The sequence below is a fragment of the Anticarsia gemmatalis genome, chromosome 23, assembly GCF_050436995.1.
Source record: "Anticarsia gemmatalis isolate Benzon Research Colony breed Stoneville strain chromosome 23, ilAntGemm2 primary, whole genome shotgun sequence".
Classification (NCBI taxonomy): Eukaryota; Metazoa; Arthropoda; class Insecta; order Lepidoptera; family Erebidae; genus Anticarsia; species Anticarsia gemmatalis.
In genome coordinates this window covers 9,799,641-9,820,230 of record NC_134767.1, presented here as the reverse complement: position 1 = coordinate 9,820,230, position 20,590 = coordinate 9,799,641, and the positions used below count along the sequence as shown (strand labels likewise).

General features: G+C 32.7%; 1 protein-coding gene across 2 annotated transcripts in view; it reads right to left on the bottom strand.

The window, feature by feature from the left end:
• The window catches only part of LOC142983259 (protein Wnt-7b-like), a 104,368-nt gene extending 90,421 nt beyond the window's left edge, over positions 1-13,947 (bottom strand). For both annotated transcript variants that reach the window (XM_076130179.1, XM_076130180.1), the window contains exon 1: positions 13,781-13,947. The gene's annotated coding sequence lies outside the window, so the exon portion shown is untranslated. The remainder of the gene's footprint in view (positions 1-13,780) is intronic.
• Positions 13,948-20,590: the final 6,643 nt, after the last annotated feature.

Here is a 20,590-nt window from a genome sequence, read left to right as displayed (position 1 = left end):
ATTGTTATCAGTTCTGAACTAGTTCCGCTTACATTAATGTTATAGAAGACTAGCTGACCCGCGCAACTTCGCTTGCGTCACGTAAGAGAGAATGGGTCATAATTTTCCCCGTTTTTGTAACATTTTTCGTTACTACTCCGCTCCTAATGGTCGTAGCGTGATGATATATAGCATATAGCCTTCCTCGGTAAATGGGCTATCTAACAGTGATATCTAACAATATTTTATCAAATCGGACCAGTAGTTCCTGAGATTAGCGCGTTCAAACAAACAAACAAACAAACTCTTCAGCTTTATAATATTAGTATAGTATAGACAAGTTTATACAATAAAATAATCGTAATCTATCAATTACAGATTATTTTGTCTGAATAGATTTAGGTTTTAGCTTTTACTAGATCTTATCCATAACTTCCTCCGCTGGGACTATATTTCTATGGTTTATGTGTTGTTTTCGTTCTTTAAGCTACACTTTTGCCATGATAACAAACATTTATTACGTCTAAACAGCTATTGCCCGTATCTTTTCTCGCGCAATAGTTATTATATGTGTTAGACAAGGTAAAAAAATATATTATATGCCAAATTTAATCAAAATTCGTTTAGTAATTTTAGTGTGGTTGAGTAACAAACATTTGCATTATCTGGTCGTTCTCTTTACAGTCCAAAATCGGACGGGTAAAGCCACTTTCAGAAGCTAGTGTTAAGCACAAAGTTATGTATATTTTCGTTCTGAAGCTTACTTGCGCGACCTGTAAGGCTGTAAGCGTGTCTATAAAGTAAGGTATCGATAACCTACATGGTACATGGTCACGGAGACGGAGCCGCGTGTACAGCTAGTGTTACCGCCGGTGTGTACCTACACTGTGCGGGGTTAATGGCGGAGTCACTGAATTACAACGAGATTGTACACTACGCTTTACTTGGATATCTGATATAAGGTTTAAAAATATTTGCAAGAGTGTTACAAAGTTGAATAATTGTGATAATTCGCGATCTTACCACCAGGATTATAGCAATCCGAGTAGGTAAATATGAAGCTCCTGTTTCGATTTCCAGGTATTTAAATCTGTGCGCCATTTGACCTACTCAGTTTCCGCTTTTCAACTATGGATATAGTCAGCATAAACTCACTGAAAAATTGTGGCTTATAATTGATTCGGGTTTGGTTGTAGGACCTTGTGTCCGTCATTTGTATGTATGTTTGTTGACCCGGGATAAGATTAGTTCGTGCTGTTTTGTTTTAAAGAAAATAAAGTAAGACTAAATTTTGTGATAGAAAATGAACAGTTAGAGAAAAATGTTACTGCTGTAGAAGTAAATTTTTGACTACATCGATAGTTCCAGAACACAGCTATAATTCTATTAGCAGGTAGAGTTAATAAATAATTTTATAAAGACTATAATTTTTACGACATTTAATGAAGATTGTAATCTTAACAAATAGTGTTGTCTCAACATCCTCAATAACATAGGATACAGTTGTCACACACATCCGGTTATTTCGCTCAGACAAATAGCAAGTAATTAGTGTTCCGGTTCAAAATAACATTATGATATAATTATGGAATTATACTAGCAGTTTTTTCTTGAAATTGTATTTATTAAACGTGTCAAATGAAGTTATGTGTAGTGCAATAGATAAGGTGTTGCCATACTACTATAGTTCGACGACTTAGTATAAAGTCTGGTATGTAAATTGCGCTGGTGATGGATGCATATAAAATTTAAAATGTAGAACATTATTTACTCGCAGAGTTATGCGTTCTTTTTTAACCTGTATATTAATCATACTCTAGACAAATCGTGTATTACACGGCTCTGTACAAAGTTGTCGGTCTATAACTACACACAAAGTGTTGTGATTTCGATTATTTTTACGTATCTGTAAGGACATTTAAACATACTTATCCCAAAATTATATTTTGCACTTATAGGGGTAGGCTGTGATTAAATAACTCAATCTACTTAGATACACACAAACTTATCTCATTTAGTTAAGCTATAAAATCAAAATAAAAATCAATTCATTTAGGTCAAATATTGACACTTATGATAGTTGTTACAATTACTGAATCTACCACCAGCTCGGAAAGGTGTACGAGTAATATAAACAAATAGAAAATATTGTTAAATATAAAATATTTGTTTATATATTTGCGGATGAAGTCGCGAGTCAGTAACTAGTTAATAGATATTGTAATCGGACACGAGTTTCGACAAGAATGTTCTCATTTGAGTGGTTTAACTAAATACTTAACATACTAGTTAATATATTAGTTAATACTTAATAGACACGTTATCTAAAGAGGTGCAAGTTTCGCGGGAAACATACATTTAGTCATAGGGTTGCCCAACGCATAAATACATGAAAATTGTGTACAATAAAAGCCAGTACAATAAATTATTATGCATAAGATTCTGCAATGTTCGTTAGTAAAACTGAAACAGTATCAAATTCTATATCAACCGAAACTGAAAGAAACTGTTAACGACTGTCAAATATCTTTGAAAATGATAACTGGGATCCACAACTTAATGTGCCTTCCAAATCTCGATGTGCATAAGATGGTCACCCAGCTACAGAACTAGATCGGCAAGCGTAGCTTAACCTCAGAGATCGATCCGCGCTAGCCGCATAGCAAAAACCAAAGCTTAAATTAACATAACTTTATATAAAACGGCGCTTAACATACAAGTTTAGTTTTGACAACCCTATCACAATGTACTATCAGTGTCGGTGTTGTGACAACCGCGACGTAATTAATTAACAACATACATTAGCTCCCGGCGTCACTCGACATCACTCGCACATTTACGTATCTATTAGAAATGTTACGGATATCATGTTTCGTATTCGGATATATTACTTACGTTATATGTATAAGTTTCGGATAAGACTCCTAATCGGATAATATTTTTGATTATCCATTAGATTCGTGTAAGTAAATTCAGATTAAAATTAAATTCTTAAAGAGAAAACTGAATTGGCAATCAATTTAAACTCTATCCCTTATCCGAAATTTTCAAACCGGCTTCAGATAAAATTATTTCGGATATCGTAAAGTTTCGGATACAGTACCATCCCTGATATCAATTAATACGTCTGTTCTTATCTCTGCGGTCACAGGCGGAACATTTGTGTTAATTGCTTATCCTTTAATGAGAAGAGATTGATGTTCTAACGGTATATTGATAAAAGCCTAGAAAGTGTTTTTTTAAGTTAGACTGCCTGTGTGGCGCAGGTCCTGCTTCCATTGCGTCGGGAAGGGCGTGGGTTCGATTCCCACACGGCCAATTGGCCATAGTTAAACGGAAACGATCCAACCCACACAGACGTAGTTTCGAGATATTTAACTTTTAAGTTCAGATCACTAACTTTGGGGACTAACTCAGGACTATAACTTCATGGTGGGTTTGAATTTTACTTGGATTGTTTTCGTGATATTAAAATTTTAACTTCAAGGAGTGTTTTGGTATACATAACTCATTTTACCCATAGTGTGGGTTGGATCCTTTCCGTTTAACTATGGCCAATTATTTGTGCGAACCATAAATATTTGTTTCGGGTCTGGTTGTACTTTGTGCCCGTTGTTAAAATTGTGTTTGTAAAAGTCCCCACGACACAAGAGTAATTCTTAATGCGGGAGTTGTCTTTTTCTATAAAGAAAAAAGTAAAGAAATATAACTGGCGAGAAGTCGTGTACTCCCGAGTAATACATATTACAAAATGCTAATATTATAAATACGAAAATCTGCGAGGCTAAATGTCTGTTTGTTACCCTTTCACGCGAAAAGTACACAACAGATTTTAATGAAATTTGGTACACTGATAGTTCATAAATTGAATTAACACATAGGATACTTTTTACTCCTGAAAATCTTTTCATGTGGACGAAATTGGGTGCGAAAGCTAGTCAGATCATAAGTCTTAAGAATAATCTCCCGACACATGATTATTAACTAAAGTATCTATAAAATGAATATTATTAAACCGGTATATCTTCTCTTATCAGTGAGTCCTCGAGACAATTTGTTTGTATATAATTATAATTATTAATATAATATAAATGGCGTCCACATAACTGTCTCCTAATTGATTTAGAACGTGATTTTTATATTATTCTTCTTTACATAGTTTTGCATATTTTAAGGACCTTATCTTTTTAATTAGTATTATGTATTATTGCTTTACGGTACTTATTTATGGTTTACGAAATCTTACAAACGATTCCGTTCGCGTAGACCATAGTTACATGTATGGTTCCCGTTCCCGTTGGATTTCGGCGATGTGAACTATCCTATTAAGTTGGGGAAATAGTCTTTTCGCATTGTAGTATGTATGAACTTGTAATAAAATCATTTCTCTACACAAGAAAGCTCGATATTTGGGTACCTCACGAGCTCACTGAAAGAAACCTAATGAACCGTGTACTCATTTGTGATTCTTGAAGCCAAAGAGATTTTATTAAAAGTTCATACATACTATAATGCGAAAAGACAATTTCCCCGACTTAATATATCCTTTTCTGGAACTCAAATTATCTTTATACAAAATCTCGTTCAAATCGATTCAGTTGTTTAGTTATGAAAAATAGACGGACAGAATTACTTTCGTTTTTATAATATTGGCAAGGAATATACGTAATTGTTATTTGGTATTTATTCATGGACCATTTAACAACCGGTAAACAGAGACTTTGCTTAGTGATCTTTAAGTAATAATAAGTGATTGTCACTGCGTGTGTTGTAGGTTTGATTCCCCGCACTGATTTGTTTGTATCATACAAAATATAGCTTTCGGTTTGTTATAAATATTTTTGACAAAGTTTTGGCAACACAAGACTAGTTCTTAATGAAGATGTATTTTATTAATTAAGTAAAACTACTTATTACCTTAATAAAAAACTAAAATTTGAATTCCTAATTCCGACTAAGTATTTCAGAATTTTGCAATAACCGTACAAAATCGAGCAGCCGGAGATTGACTTATTTATGTCTTTTTAAAGCGAATTCTTTTACTATAACTTTGCCAATTAACTTGCTAAGTGGCATACACTAGATATTTATATAAATAGTTCAACTTAATTACATAGTTCACCGTCGTTAGCGCATTATATACATATAAACAACATGCAACTATGTACATAACGATTTTTATCTCTTAATTTCGTAAACTAAAAGAATGCAAATAAAAATAAATGAATAATATACATAAATTACATACAAATTTGCAAGTAAATGATCTATAAAATTTTAATTAGTTACACTCGAATCTGTCGAGCTGTTTCACAGATCATTGCATAGATAAACACTTAATGCCAGGTAACTGTTCTATAATTTTATAGTTTGTTTTGAGATACATACATTATATTTTTGTAAAATATAATTTGGGTGTTTAAGGAGGACGATATTTCCAAAAAAACTAAAATGTTGAATTATTGTTAGACTAGCTGACCCGGCGAACTTCGTACCCTCTAAAATATACAAAATTAACTGTCTATTTTCAATATTTTATTTTTTTCTGTAAGAACATTCTCCTAATAATAACAAATACAACACAAAAAGAATTAGTAAAATCGGTCCAGACATTCATGCGTGATGCCGTGACCAAGGAAAAAGGGTTTCATTTTTACATATATAGATTATTTTTTTGCAAATGGTCAAATCTCCCACGCCTGGGCAAGGGTCTCATCCCGTATTAAGGGAGTGGTTAGGCATAGAATCCACCACGCGGCCAAGTGCGAGTTGGGAACTATGCTTTTAAGAATTGTTCTAAAGAACTCTTAAGCATGCAAGGTTGCATTAATATGTTTTCCTTCACAGTGGGAACACGTGGCAATTATTTCTTATAAACATAACTTCGAAAAGTCATTGGTGTCTTGCCTTGGGTTCGAACCTGCAACCTTACGTGGGAGGTACCAGCTTATACCACTCGGCTATCCCTGCTCTACTACACAAAACTACTACTACATAAAAAAACTATCATAAAAATCGAACAATATTATAAAATGAGACTTAAAACAACTGAAACTATTATACTATTATATTATTATACTATTTTAACTTACTTTAAACTTTCAACTACCACAAATAAAACTACTGAACTAATAAAATACTATCTACTTGAACCAATGTTGGCAGTACAATGTGCATCGATGTAGCGCAGTAACGCGATACCGCGGCGTCCCGGGTTCGAGCGCGTGTCGATGCAGATACTCCGGGTCACGACTCCATGCCACGAACAGATTTACACGCAGATTATATTATATTATATAGATATTTAATAAATATTGCTTGTAGTTTTTGTGTTGTATTGAATGAACTTCTATGAAATGTATTTTGGTTTATAGTTCTTGTTATATTATGATAATCAGACGACTAAATAGATTATGAATATTGATATTATTCACTGAAATAATATTTACTAGCCCTCAATTCAATAGCGTTAAAACTCATATAAAAAATTGCTATTGAATAGACAAACTACCGCTGAATGTACTCTGAAACCGGGGGTTAGTGGTTCAAATGTCGGTCTTAGGTTCGATTCCGCTGCAAAAATTAGTGTTTATAAGAAGTTTAACATCACAGTAAATTTTGAAATCTCGTAAACGTAGTCTCAAGAGTATCTACATAACATAAAAAAACAAGAATTTTAAGAAATTATTGAATTAGAAAAAAGAAGGTAAGAAAATAATATCCATTTTATATTACAGCATAATCCTTACACATTATAACGGTACTGTATCAATTAAAAACACAAATTAATAGGAATGACTATAATATTTCTAACTTAATTATAAAAGAATCCTGATACCTATTTAATTAATATATGTATACATGATGGTAAAGATTTGATTTGAAGTTATTTGAATAGATAACACATCTCTGACACTTTCGCTGATCGTCTACATAATCTTGAATTAAGTTATCCGTACGGGTTTTCTCACGAAAAATAGCATTTTACTCGCAGGTGTTGGTCTAGCATTCATACTTATTCTTTCATTATTATTGTTATTGTAGAAGTGTGTTTCTTTGTTCTTCCATGGCGTCAAAATTTTGTTGACAACAACAAACGTTTGGATCGATTTCCCCTCCTGCAGGGAGAACTACCAAAAATGTTCTCTTAGTGCTCCTCTACACTTCCTAAGCTATCTTCATACAAGATTCCAACTTTCTAAGCTAAGTAGTTTCAGCTGTGCGTTGTCCATCATTCAGTTTTTTTTCTTTTTTAAGAAGACAACCCCCGCAAAAACAATTGCTCTTGTATCGCGGGGACAAGCCACCGGACCTTAAACACTATGTGTGGGAATCGAACTGACCGACCTCTCGACCCGATGGTAGCGACGTGGCGACCTTAACCACAGCGCGACGATAGCAGTCAGCCACTCAGTAACGGAAGAGTTTTATATATGTTATCGATCTAGCTTGCATAGTAATAGAATATGTCTTTTACCAGAATCATCAATGATCAATTACCTTGCCAGAATTTATTCAAATTGAATCAGCCCTTTTCATGTAAAAGATAAAAATCTTTTAAGCTTTTAATGTGTGGTGCTATATATACTGAAGGACAACCCAAGTAATAAAATATGTTCGAATAATTATAAAAGAACTGATATCTATTCGTGCTAGGCAATAAGGTGTGTTATTATATATACACATACATATGTATGTATAGTATACAATATATGTTATACGTGGGATAAACGATTCATATAAGCTGTGTTCGATTGGTCATATATGTAAGTGTGGGAGTCAATCTCCGCCTATTATAACTTTTAAGTATATAAAAATATCAGTTTCGTAAGCAAGGATTAGTTTAGTTACAATTAAAAACATTTGGCTTTTTAAGATATATACGTATTTAAAATAGAGATTAAAAAAAAAGTTAATATTTCTCTTCACGTTATAAGATAAGCGACTGAACCGACTTTAATGAACTTCAGCTATAACTATGCTTATATTCGGTAAAAAAACAGGCTTTTTTGACGCGTAGAGTTAAGATTGGTTCCATCTTTTTTTTTAACAACTTTCAAACCCGCGCTCGGGCAAAATAATGGCTCAAGGCGTCATTTCTCTTTTATTTTAGGAGAAGACATTACCCCAGTGGGACAGTAGTGGGTTAAATTGACTCCTTATAATACAGAATTTGTCAAACTATGGTAGGTAATATCTGTATAGGTATCTTTACAATTGCGCTGTCAAAGTATTTTCCATACTATGTCATAACGGAATGACAAAGTACACTCAATCACACAATCAATCAGAGATAATAATATTACGAAACGCGTCGATGTTCAAGGATAATGGCGGTCACTCAACACTTTCAATATACTCGGTGAAGTGATTCAATCATCAAGTTAAAAGGGTTTGTTAATTTAATTAACATTTATTGTGGTGCAACTTTATATCTATCGATAATCGATCATATTTTATTTTATTGATAGGCGATGTGTTGTGACTTAATGTATAGTAAAATTCTTCTTCTTATCGTATGGTTAGTGGTCAACCTAGTGTCAAAGTTGTTCAAGCCGCTCGAGAGGCCTTTGACGTGGCTTAACGACTGTTATCTTAGAGACAACAGCCGGGACCGACTTTTTACGTGCCCTCCGAAGCACGGAGACGCCCAGTTCAAATACCACTATGCGGTCACCCATCTATGGAATAACCGCGTCAAGAGTTGCTTAACCCACAGATCGTTCACCGACCGGTGAGCGCAACTGGCTATGGGCGCCTATTATTTAATACAATTTTGATGAACTAATGATGATCGTTTGAAAATCAACCGATCATCTATTGTTGATAGATAACCGATTTATTGTTTTATTCTAAGGTGGTATTAAAATGATGCTAGAATAAAATTAGGATTTTATGGTTTTAATTTGTTTGTTGCTCTAAGCAATACTTATAAAAAAGTATATTTTAATATATTTTTAATTAACTGTTTCAAAGTTTAGCTTCAAAAAGCGCCACTAATAAGTTTACTCGATACTTAGCACTTATAATTAACTAGCTGACCCGCGCAACTTCGCTTGCGTCACTTAAGAGAGACTGGGTCAAAATTTTCCCCGTTTTTGTAACATTTTTCGTTACTACTCCGCTCCTAATAGCCGTAGCGTGATGTTATATAGCCTATAGCCTTCCTCGATAAATGGGCTAACTAACACTGAAAGAATTTTTCAAATCGGACCAGTAGTTCCTGAAATTAGCGCGTTCAAACAAACAAACAAACAAACAAACTCTTCAGCTTTATAATATTAGTAAGTATAGATATAGATTGTAATAAATAAACAAGGAAGATATAAATTCCCTTCACTTGTATAAAGTAATAATCATTAGTGAGGAAAGTTAAATAATCATATTATCGCGCCATCTAGCGGTAAAAGTGTACAAGTGTATAATCTATACTTATAATAAATCTGTAGAGAGGTCAATTCTGTACATTGAATATATTTAAAAAATATTTAAAAAAAAACCAATGGGGGATGTTTAGTAACGGATACTGATACCGAATCTGCAATTTATAATTTTCTTTTCTGTCTGTCTGTCTGTCTGTCTGTCTGTCTGTCTGTCTGTCTGTCTGTCCTCCATCTGTATGTGTCGCTATCACGTAAAAACTACCGGATAGAATGCACTGAAATTTGGTATATGCATAGAATAAGTAGTGGAGCAATTTCTAGGATACTTTTTATAGCATAAAATTTCAAAGATTTTTAGAAAATTGAAAAAAATACGTAAAAATCGTTTGAACCTGCGTTTCCCTATAGAGACCATAGATGGCGTTACAACCCATTTCACAACATTCGCATAGTGAACGCGGCGCCTGCCGTATCGATACCTGTTGTTCGCCCCAACCAATAGATGGCGTTATAAACCGCAACAAAGCATGTTTTTTCTAATTAATTTATTTTGATGGCTTTATTGTAAAAAAAATACCTTTGAAACATGCTATACATTTATAAAATTTTTAAACATAAATGTTGTATGATATATTACACAAAAATGTTGGTTTACGTGGGTCCGGTGCGATCGGGATATCCTAGATGGCAAACCGAGTAATTTCGTTTGTTGTCGTTGTTCGCCGCAACTGACAGATGGCGCTGTTGTTCGAATCACATAACCAAATTAATTGGTTGCATTAAGGAAATAAATTGGATAGCTATGAAACAGACTATGTGGTAAGTTTTAAAAAATAAACAACGGATGATATAAGTATAAAAAATAATTACGTTATAAAATAAACAACGGATGATATAAGTATAAAATACATTGGTTACGCGGTTTCGGACGTATCATCGCAAGTATACATTATTACGCGTCTGAAGAGCTCCGGCGCAAATAGGACCTATAATAATATTCTGAATCCAGACGGGTAAGCAATGGTCAGTCTATAATAAGGTACCTATTATATTTTACACTGTAAACTGCTACGGATACAGACGAGAGCGGAAAAGAAGGTAACCACAGGAAATCAGGCCTGCCTGAGCCTGTGTCAAATTGTGTGCCCTTCGGGTCCCTTTCGTAAATAACCATTAGATGACAAAAGAGTTGTTAGCATTTTTATGTGTAGGTGTATCGAGTGCTTCGCAATTCGCGTGCTCAAACGAATAAGCAACAGTACGAAATTCACGCGAGCGGAGCCGCACGGGTCAGCTAGTAAGTGTATAAGGTAATGTCAAACTAACCAGTGACATTAACTACTTTGTATAAGGATTATGTTTTGTTACGAGAATTTCTTTATATTATATATACATAATAATATTATAATTAAAATTGACTGTCTGCTGCCTTTTTACTGCTAAACCGCTTAACCGATTTTGATGAAATTTTAAAAATATAACGAATTTTTATTTATTTTTTTAAAACGTATATCATTCTATGTTTTTGTTGCTAGTAGGTACTTCATCTGTAACTAAGGGCTTCCAGCTCATGTTGATTATATTATTAGAAACGTGGCGTTACGCATTCCTGCACAATTTTTAAAATAAGACAGACTCTAAGACATTTCGTAATATAATTTTACATAGAAACTAGCGGACCCGACAGACATTGTCCTGTCTACACGTCTTTAATTTGAAAGTTTAAAGTTTTTTTAATAATCTAAACCATTCTCAAATCTCCTTGAACACACACAAAAAATATTCATCAAAATCGGTCCAGTCGTTTAAGAGAAGTTCAGTGACATACACACATACTGAAGAATTATAATATATATAAAGATGTAAATAAAACTTGTAATGAAGTAGTTTTCTACCAACAAATGACCGAAAGATTACTTGGAATCCATGCAAAGTCGCGGCTTAAACTTATAGTGATTAAAATAAAGTCGTTTAGCCATACTTATCGCAACTTTAATGAAATGAATAAATATCATGAACAAGTTGCGTCGAGACTGTGTCGAGTGTGTCGTGTGTCGAGTGTGTCGGCCGATATGTGAGAGAGAGTTAATATGTTACTTAAGTAGACTGATATCACCGGAACTTTGATTTTGTTAATTTATTATAATTAATTAACATGCAGTATGGAAGAAGTGATAGTGATGTTTTGGGTTTGATTCTTAGTCGATCGATTCAAGAGCGATATTTTTTGGAGAAATTTCATTAAAATAACTCATCTAACATGGCTTAAATGACATTGTTTTAATCGCCTGAAACGATATTCGTTTTTTGTTTTCAAAAACTGAAACCCAAGCTTGTCATCGAAATATTGTGTAACGATATAATTAAGAGTTAACTAAACTTTAAATAATAGCTCGAAATAGAAACATAGTCCCGATCACAAAAATCAAAGCAAAATAAATACTATTAAATTAAATAACAAATATAGCTCCTGTATTTCAATTATACTTCTATGTTTAACCATTTGACAAAAAAAAAAGTAATATAGACCGTATTTTGAAAAGGAAGAAGGCATTTCACATAACAAAACCTTAGTAAGTAAAATATATTTAAATTTGTACTTTATACACCGATACCAATTTGCTAGCCATTAAACTGAACGTGTGACATTTAAACGTTATCTAGCAGATATCGGCTATCTGTAGATTAGCCGTTATAGCCGAGCAGGCTACAGGCTATAGCGAGCAATAACGATCGTTGCATTTACATGGACACTTTACAAACATTACTTATTATCTTTAACACTAATCATAGACTCTATGTTATGTTTATATTAATTTTTTTAGCGCTTTTCTACATACATAATGGCAGAGGTGCATGAAATGTTTCGCTATTGCAATGTTAGTCCCTATTGCTATATACCGGGCACTTTAACAAGTTAGAAAAGACCAATAGTACTATGTTCGATCCGGGAATCTAACCTGGGACTTCGTGATCAGCAGTCGCATGCAATATCATCTTCAGTCTTCATTAGATAAAAAAGTATTTAATACATAAGATTATTTATAAATTTAAAGTTATTTTTCGCTTTAAACAACACAAAAAAAATGTTTTATCACAAAGGTGATGTTTTAATCATCATCACCTAAAGCACTTTACTTGCAAGCACTACTCACCTGTTCACTAAAAGATATCAGTTTATATCAAACTAAATGTTAATTTATATATTTAGAGATTTATTTAGAGATAATTCAACAGAGTTGTCAACACAATTTGTGCTGATATTGATAGGTTTATTATGTAGATGTGAGGCTAGACTTAATGCACTCGCTCCTAGATTTAATAGACCACTCATTCATAAGTTTTAGATGGTTTGATAAATTTTGTTTTGAAATTAAGTGAGTTGGAATTGATTTTAAATGGTCGTAGCTTAGAATATAAGGATGGTAAAGTCCGTAGTTGGTTTAAGGAAAATGTTGTTCGAGTTTTCTATTGGGTCTTTTCATAGACACTGCATCATCATCATTGGCCTGTGTCCATCTATTGCAGAGATTAAGGTGATTCTCTTAGACACTTAAGAAAAAAAATACATAAGATTAAAAATTTAGGTAAAAATTTGATAAAGTTTGTATAGATTTGCGGCGCATTAATTTTCATAGAACAAATAAGAGTAGCAAGATTAAAAATTATTTAAAAGAAAATTATCTATGCAAAATTGTCTTTTTAACTAAAAGTATAAACAAGTCAAAATAGGTATGTTGCATATTAGTAACCAGATTAGTATCTATTTCTAAATCATGACTAGTACAGTTACAGTTTCCCAGAACTCTAGTATTCTTAGGTAGAGTTTAGCTAGAACTGTATATCGGAACGTCGGCCACTTGTGACTGATACATCTTATGATTATCTGATTCACGTAGAGTATTGTTAGTTGTAGAGATTAATACAATCATAGGTTCGGAGAAATATTGCTAATGGAGTATAAGTGCTACTGGTTCTACTAGAAAATAGATTCCTAGAACTCACTAAAGTTATGTGTATCATAAAGAATAATTAGGATAAAAAATTGATTAATGTATATTAAACTTAAATATTATTACTACTATAAAATGAGTATCTTAAAAACAATATTTAATGACAAAGTTTCATTTTAAACGAATTGATAAAAACGATTTTCTTCCAAAAAAATTCCTCTCAAAGAAAATGATATGTTATAAAAGCAGCAGTTTTTACAAAAAGGCGACAATACCACAAGTTCTTCCATTCCAAAATAATAAATTTTCGATAAAGAAATCACTTATCAAAAAACATCTTATCAAAGAAATCCTAGCTAAAACGATACTTTAGAAAAGTTTCAAAAACACCCTCAATCTTAAAAAAAAACTTCTTAAACTACACGTAAAAGTAAAACAAAAATAAAATTTAACCGAAAAACTTACATTTGTAACTCGCTAAAACAGATGGCGAACACTCAGTGCAATTTAGTTAGAACCGATCGTATTCACATCACAGACACTGCACCACACGACACGAGAGACTCGCGCACGTCCGCTCCGGCTGCCGGCGCAGCTTCCACTGCCGAGTGGACCACTAGCACTCACTCACTGAACCAACACTGAGTGAGGCTCGATGACGATGCTGAGCTTCTATGTAGGAGATGTGTTAGATTGCTTCAGAGGACTTGACAAGTTGGGGTAATTTGTTATTTTTTGGAAAATTTCGTTGTGATTTTTTTTGTATGTTGTGAAGGAGAAAACTAAAAAACTATTTATAAAGGTTTTAAGTATATAAAACGTATGTCATGTACTAATTGTAGTTTGCAAAATTAAAAAAAGTAACGGACTGAAGTATAAAAAATATTTTTTTGTTTTAATGCCTTAAAAATGGTTTCCGTTTTCCTTTTGAAAGTTACCTTTTTTATTTACATTTTAAATTAAAATGAGGAAGCCGTGAGTTTCTTGCCGTTTCTTCTGGTGAAGCAATAGCTTTTTCGAAATGATGTTAAGTACTTGTAAAAGTTTATAAAATAAGGATATTTAAAATTTGAATCAACCTGTAACCATATTACATTACACGCATTTTACAATTTCATCTAAAAGTATATCAAACAAGCAATTAATATATTTAAAAACCTCCTCTATACCTAACTATCATGTCGCAGCTAGATCCATTAGGTTTCAAACCAGTTTTTTCACCAACTGTCTGGAGGCAGAACGCGAGCTATTTTAACGAACTCGAAGGCTATAAATAGTGTGTAATTATGGATGTGTAACCGGAAACATTTCAGATTGATTTCGCTGTCCGAGATAGATGCATCAATATTCATGTTTGTGTTGCGGGTAAAGTGATAAATCTGTCGACTTGTGGTCTTTCTAGTTTGTATCGAGTGGGTATGATTGAAGTAATCTAACAGTAGTTGAGGCTTTTAGCAAGAAGTAGCGATAGATATTAAAAAAATTGTATTCAGTTTATTTCTTACGGATTTTTTGATTGACTAGTAAGTTGTTAGTTTAGATAAATAAAAAAACTATTTGTTTCCGTAATTAATAAGTATTAGAAGTCAGTACTTAGTAGATAAAGTAAAGATGTTGCTTACGTTTAAAAAACACCTCATTTAATAAATATACCCTTGTTAGAGTGAAAACGTTTACTTAAATTTCACCTGCTACTGAAAACTAAAATTGAAACAAAACCTCAACACACTTTGACCGACCCGGAAGTTGAACCCGAGACCCCGTTAACTACAATGTCCACAAAAATACAATCACATTGTCCTTATGTATGTTTGTATATAAAACCTTTATAATAACAAATCAAAGATTGACACAGCAATGATCGTAAATTGTTAACGATAAAACAAAAAGGTTTACATTTTATTAGTAGATAATTGATCGTTAAACGACGAGGAAATAAAACAAAAGCCTTATGTGTGCATCTTCATACATACATACATACATACAATTATAGTAATAATACATAGTTATGTCCGTGTCTTTATTTGATTTAAAAAAGTTTGTTAGGAAATGATTTCCTGTATAACAGCTATAGCTCTGCTAAATTTCACCAAAATCATTCCAGCAGTTGAAATACGTAATAGATATCTTAGAAAGGTTAGTTAAGAAATGATTAGCTATATATGTTTGACAGCTATAGCTCTGCAAAATTTAATCAAAATCGGTCCGGCAATTGAGTCATATAAGAGTTTAGTACTTACTTAGTAAGGATTTAAAAATACTTTTACGGTAATTCAAACTAATACTGTAAATGCGGATCTATGTTTGTCTTTTTGTTTCTCTTCATTCACGTTAAAACGGCTATATCAATATCGATAAAACTTGTTTGAATTAAAGATTAAAAAAAAACATTGCAGGCGTAAGTTGAGAATATACAAGTTTTGATACAAAATTATAAACAGTTATGTAGAGTTTTTATGTTTTTGATGAATCACATTCGCCTATTTTAATATTAGTTCTCAGTGTGCGGTCAGATATCGTCTGTTATATTTTTTGCTTCGTTAGGCTCTACGTAGAGTCGCTAGAGACGGTAGAGTATGTTAACGATGCGACATTCCTACTAATGATGATTCAACTCTAGCTCGCCGAATTCCTAGCGGCTCTACCAAAAACATGATATATGACACACATTTATTATTAATTGGAATTTTATTAAAATTGTCTTAGTAATTAATTTTGCGAATTTACATACTAGAGATTGTTTGGGTACCACACAGAAGTGCTTATGTGTATTATGAGACTCTTGATCATAGATTCCATTTCCGAGTTAGTCAAAATATTTAGAGTACATGTACCCTAAACGAACGCAATTTTAATCTGTGGCATTTTACACGTGGTCAAAAGGAGTGCGTTTTAAAAGACTTCTGCTTTCACCTTAAAGAAAAAGAGGTATCAAAATGATAAAATAAAATAACCACAATTATTTAAGAATCAACCATAAACAAATTTATCAATTAAGCTACAATCTATTGAATCAAAAACAACTAATAAGTTCTATATTTCATTTTATTCCGGTTTTAATAAAGATAAATAAAACATTACGGAACCCCAGCAGGGATTCACATAATTTACAATATTTTTTGCATATTATTAATTAATATTTAATTTAACATCTGACAGTAACGTTACTACCGAATAATTTAGAAATCACGCTCGTAAAGTAATGGCCTTGCTTCGTAATGTGATGCGCGAGCTCGTTGATGTCTTTTGTATTGAGAGTTTAGTACGTAACTTAAGGTTAAGCGATTACTTGGACTTTACTTTTGTTTTAGGGAATTTTGCTTTTTATTTAATGTTTCTATAATTTTATAACAATTTTGAATAGTAGTGATGAAATATATGTAAGTAATTTACGAGTATGTATATATAAAGGTAGTAAAATGTGTACACATTTTTTTTAAATTCTTTTATTTTTTGGTGATAAGAGTATGTTATTAATTGGTAATAAATTCTTGCGATCAGCTTGAGCAAAAAGATTGCTTGTTAAAAAAATTAAAAACTTATAAGAGTTTTTGGACTGAATATTAAACCTTTTAAATTAACTAGTATCTTATTCAAATAATATTTTTTTTAATATTAAGGAAAAGAACCTTTTCATTTACGTAGTCTAGGAACCGTTAGCCTAATACTAATAAAATCTAGAAATGTAATTGCAAATACGAAACGACAAACTATTGGCAATTCAATAAGGAGTTTCAAGGCTTGTCGATTGAAGAGGCTCTCCGAAATAGGAGCCTTCTGACAAACATGGCGACTAATTTGTGTCGTCGTTAAACTTAATCTTGCAGGTAACCTTTAGTTATGTGCCAGATAAGGTAACTGTGTGGTTCCGTAGTACTACCAGTATTACTTGAACTCTATCACTGTAGTCTAATACTAGCATAAATTGAGCTCTATTATCATTGGTACATTGACCCCATAATTTTGTATTCAAATAATGAAATATGGTATTAGTTGCCTATTTTTTCGAAGGGATTTGCATTTCCCTGTGTTGACCTATAATTTATTCTCGTCATTTTTAAGCCGTGAGCCGTGGGTAAGGTTGTATTTTAGATTTTTCCAGATGACATATTTGTCAATATATTTGTTAAGGTGGTTCATTGGCTCATGGCACAGTACTTTGTATCTATGGCTATGTTTTGTATATTTATCAAGACTTCTCCGATATACAACTGATTTATTTAACTGTAGTAGACAACGAATCTATACCTACTTTCATTTATTCCGAGCTCTGCATGTGTCTTCGACCTTCGAAAATAAAATGTTAGTTGGAATCGGAATAAAATGTATTTTTAAACTCTACAATATAAAAAATAGTTTTATATTGTACTAGGGACTCCTAACAAAATATAGGTAAAGTATATAACATGACGTAACTGAATGTATAACTTAGTATTAAGTTACGTTCAAGTATTTAATTACTAAGTGCCGTGTTTACGACTCTCGCACTCTACGTCTCTATGCCCGCGCTATAAATTATAACATTATTTTATGATGACGTTTATTATTTGCATTGTATTTATAATTATTATTGTGCACAAAGTAGTTATTAATTATTGTTATTTATGACACTAAAATTTTCTGTATTATTATAATGTGGTTATTATTTAGTTTTAAAATAAATACTGATGATATTCGTCATAAAAAGAATATTTTAAAATATATTTATTACCTAGCGTCAAACTTTGTTATTCTTTATTACAATCAAGCAAACTGAAAAACTTAAAAAATATTTTCCAACACAAGATTCAAACCTTAATAATTGACCTCCTTTGCTCATGATTATAAATCTTCTACACTATACAAAATAATAATCTGAATTTTATAATATTCAAACTCCAACAAACTCATTAGCACATTATCTTAACAGAGAATCGAATCGACTAGCTTTAAACAAAAGGCATTATTAACAATAATAGTAATATAGAGTCGGTTCTTATCTGACTCTACATAAAGCCTAACGAGTGGCTAGCGCTAACGGTAGCAGGTTCATTAGGGAACGCATACATTAGCCAGCGACTCTACATGTTGCTCTACATTATTGTTGAGTGCAACTTTGTTTGTGACGTAATTTGTAGAGATTGCTGGGGTTATTTAGTGAGTTGTATTTGCAAATTTTAGTAAGGTTTATTGTGAAAAAAATATCTGAGTTTTTATTTTTTATAATATGATGGTAAAATGCAATTTTGATAATATTTAGTTGAAAATTTTTAGTTTATGGACCGAAATAAGCCTAAATAATGGAAAGTCACTGTACAAGGTTTCAAATTAAAGCAACTGAGAATTGAAAAAAGATTTCAAATAAATTGCGATAAAAATAAACAAAAAAATTTTTTTGTAAAATAAATTGTTAGCTACATAAGCGTAAGTAATTTTATTTACCGATGATCGTTTTATCGTTTAAACATTAGTCAAATATAATATATAGAGCAAGATGTAGAGGCGTCTCTACAACTACTGGACGGACTCTACACCGTTAGAAGGGAGGATCTGTTTCAGCCGCAGACCACAGCTTTCCCTAATATCGACGTAGCGTTCACAAAAACTAAATTAGATTGCTCTACTTGTTATACACTAACTCTCGCTATAGGTTTTTACCTTAAATCCTTCTTTTTTTCGATTATATTTTTATAACTAATAATTTCTGTGACCCAGAAATAATTGTTCCTGATTGGCAAAATTTGTACTTTGACTATATGTTTTCTACGTTACAAGATATAATAAACCTTGTATTATGATAATAATTTAGTGAGTATTCATTAACTTTTACAAATACTATAATTTGATCTGAATAAAAAGTGACTATAATAATTTTAATATTTTTTTGACACAACTCCAATAAATAATTGAATTACACTTGTGTCGTGGACGGTACATAATCACACGTGAAATAATATACAATGTAACTAAACACGAACTGAACAGCGCTGGCCGAGATTGTCCTGCGCTACCAGGGCTGACACACAGCAGGTTGTTGAAGGAGTAATTTGACAAAGGTGTTCACTGACAAAATAATTAAAATCTAATCAGTCACAACACACAGTTACACACAAAATATAAATAAATAAATAAAATAAATTTTACCCATTCCTGTCCCACTGCTGGGCAAGGGTCTCTTCCCGTAATGAGGGAAGGGTTAGGCCTTGAGTCCACCACGCTGGCCAAGTGCGGGTTGGGGACTTTGCATGCCCTCAATAAATGTATTAAACAAATTTTAGGCATACAAGGTTTCCTCACGATGTTTTCCTTCACCGTTGGAGCTAGTGATAATTATTTCTAATACACACATAATTTCGAAAAGTCATTGGTGTGTTGCCTCGGGTTCGAACCTGCGACCACTTGGGTGGAAGGTGTCAACTTATACCACTAGGCTATCACTGCTGCTCACAAACTATACAAAATATAGTCCAAAAAAAATACTGGGCACTTTATATACTAATCAAGCATAAGACAACCTGTGTTAAAGCGCTGAACGTGTCATTGATGTATATAGAACCTATTATATTCGCTAATTGTGCGAATAAATTGTGCCAAAATCATTTCACATTAATATTATTAGTTTATTTTCACTAAATTGATAATTTCTTATCAATTTCCATTTGATACACAACTAAAACTTTAAAACAACTTAAATAAATGGTCAAGTAAAAATGTTATTATGTGGTATAATGCCACAATGAAATGCCTAACGTTTCGGCGCAGGTTGCACTCGTCGTGGTCGCAGGCTGACTGAGGCATTTTAAGGTAAAATGCGTGTTCGCGTTAATTCCCGTATCCTATTATACATTAAACATGCAACGCGAGACTTTAAAAGTTATGAATGCCACAATGAGTTCGTAAGCATCAACCCTAGCGGTGTGCTACTGTTCAGTATCATGTTAGTAACAATGCTCTGACAAATGGTGACAGATAGAGCTCCCTCGCGCCGGTAGAGTTGCGCTCTACTTGTCCTACTACTCACTCTACATCTTATTTATATCATTTCACTATTGTATAACCGACAGAATTTTGATCGAGTTTAGTTATATAGTTATTAGGAGCATTGTTTATACCAATGTAATAAAGAGGAAAGATTCTATTTTTTGTTTGTTACTTTGTAATGAATTTAGACGGCCTCCGCGGCGCAGTGGTTAGTGGATCGCTACGCCGTTACCATTGCGCCAGGAGGTCTTGGGTTCGGTTCCCCCACGTAACAATTATTTGTGCGATTCACAAATAGTCCGTTGTTTGTATGTT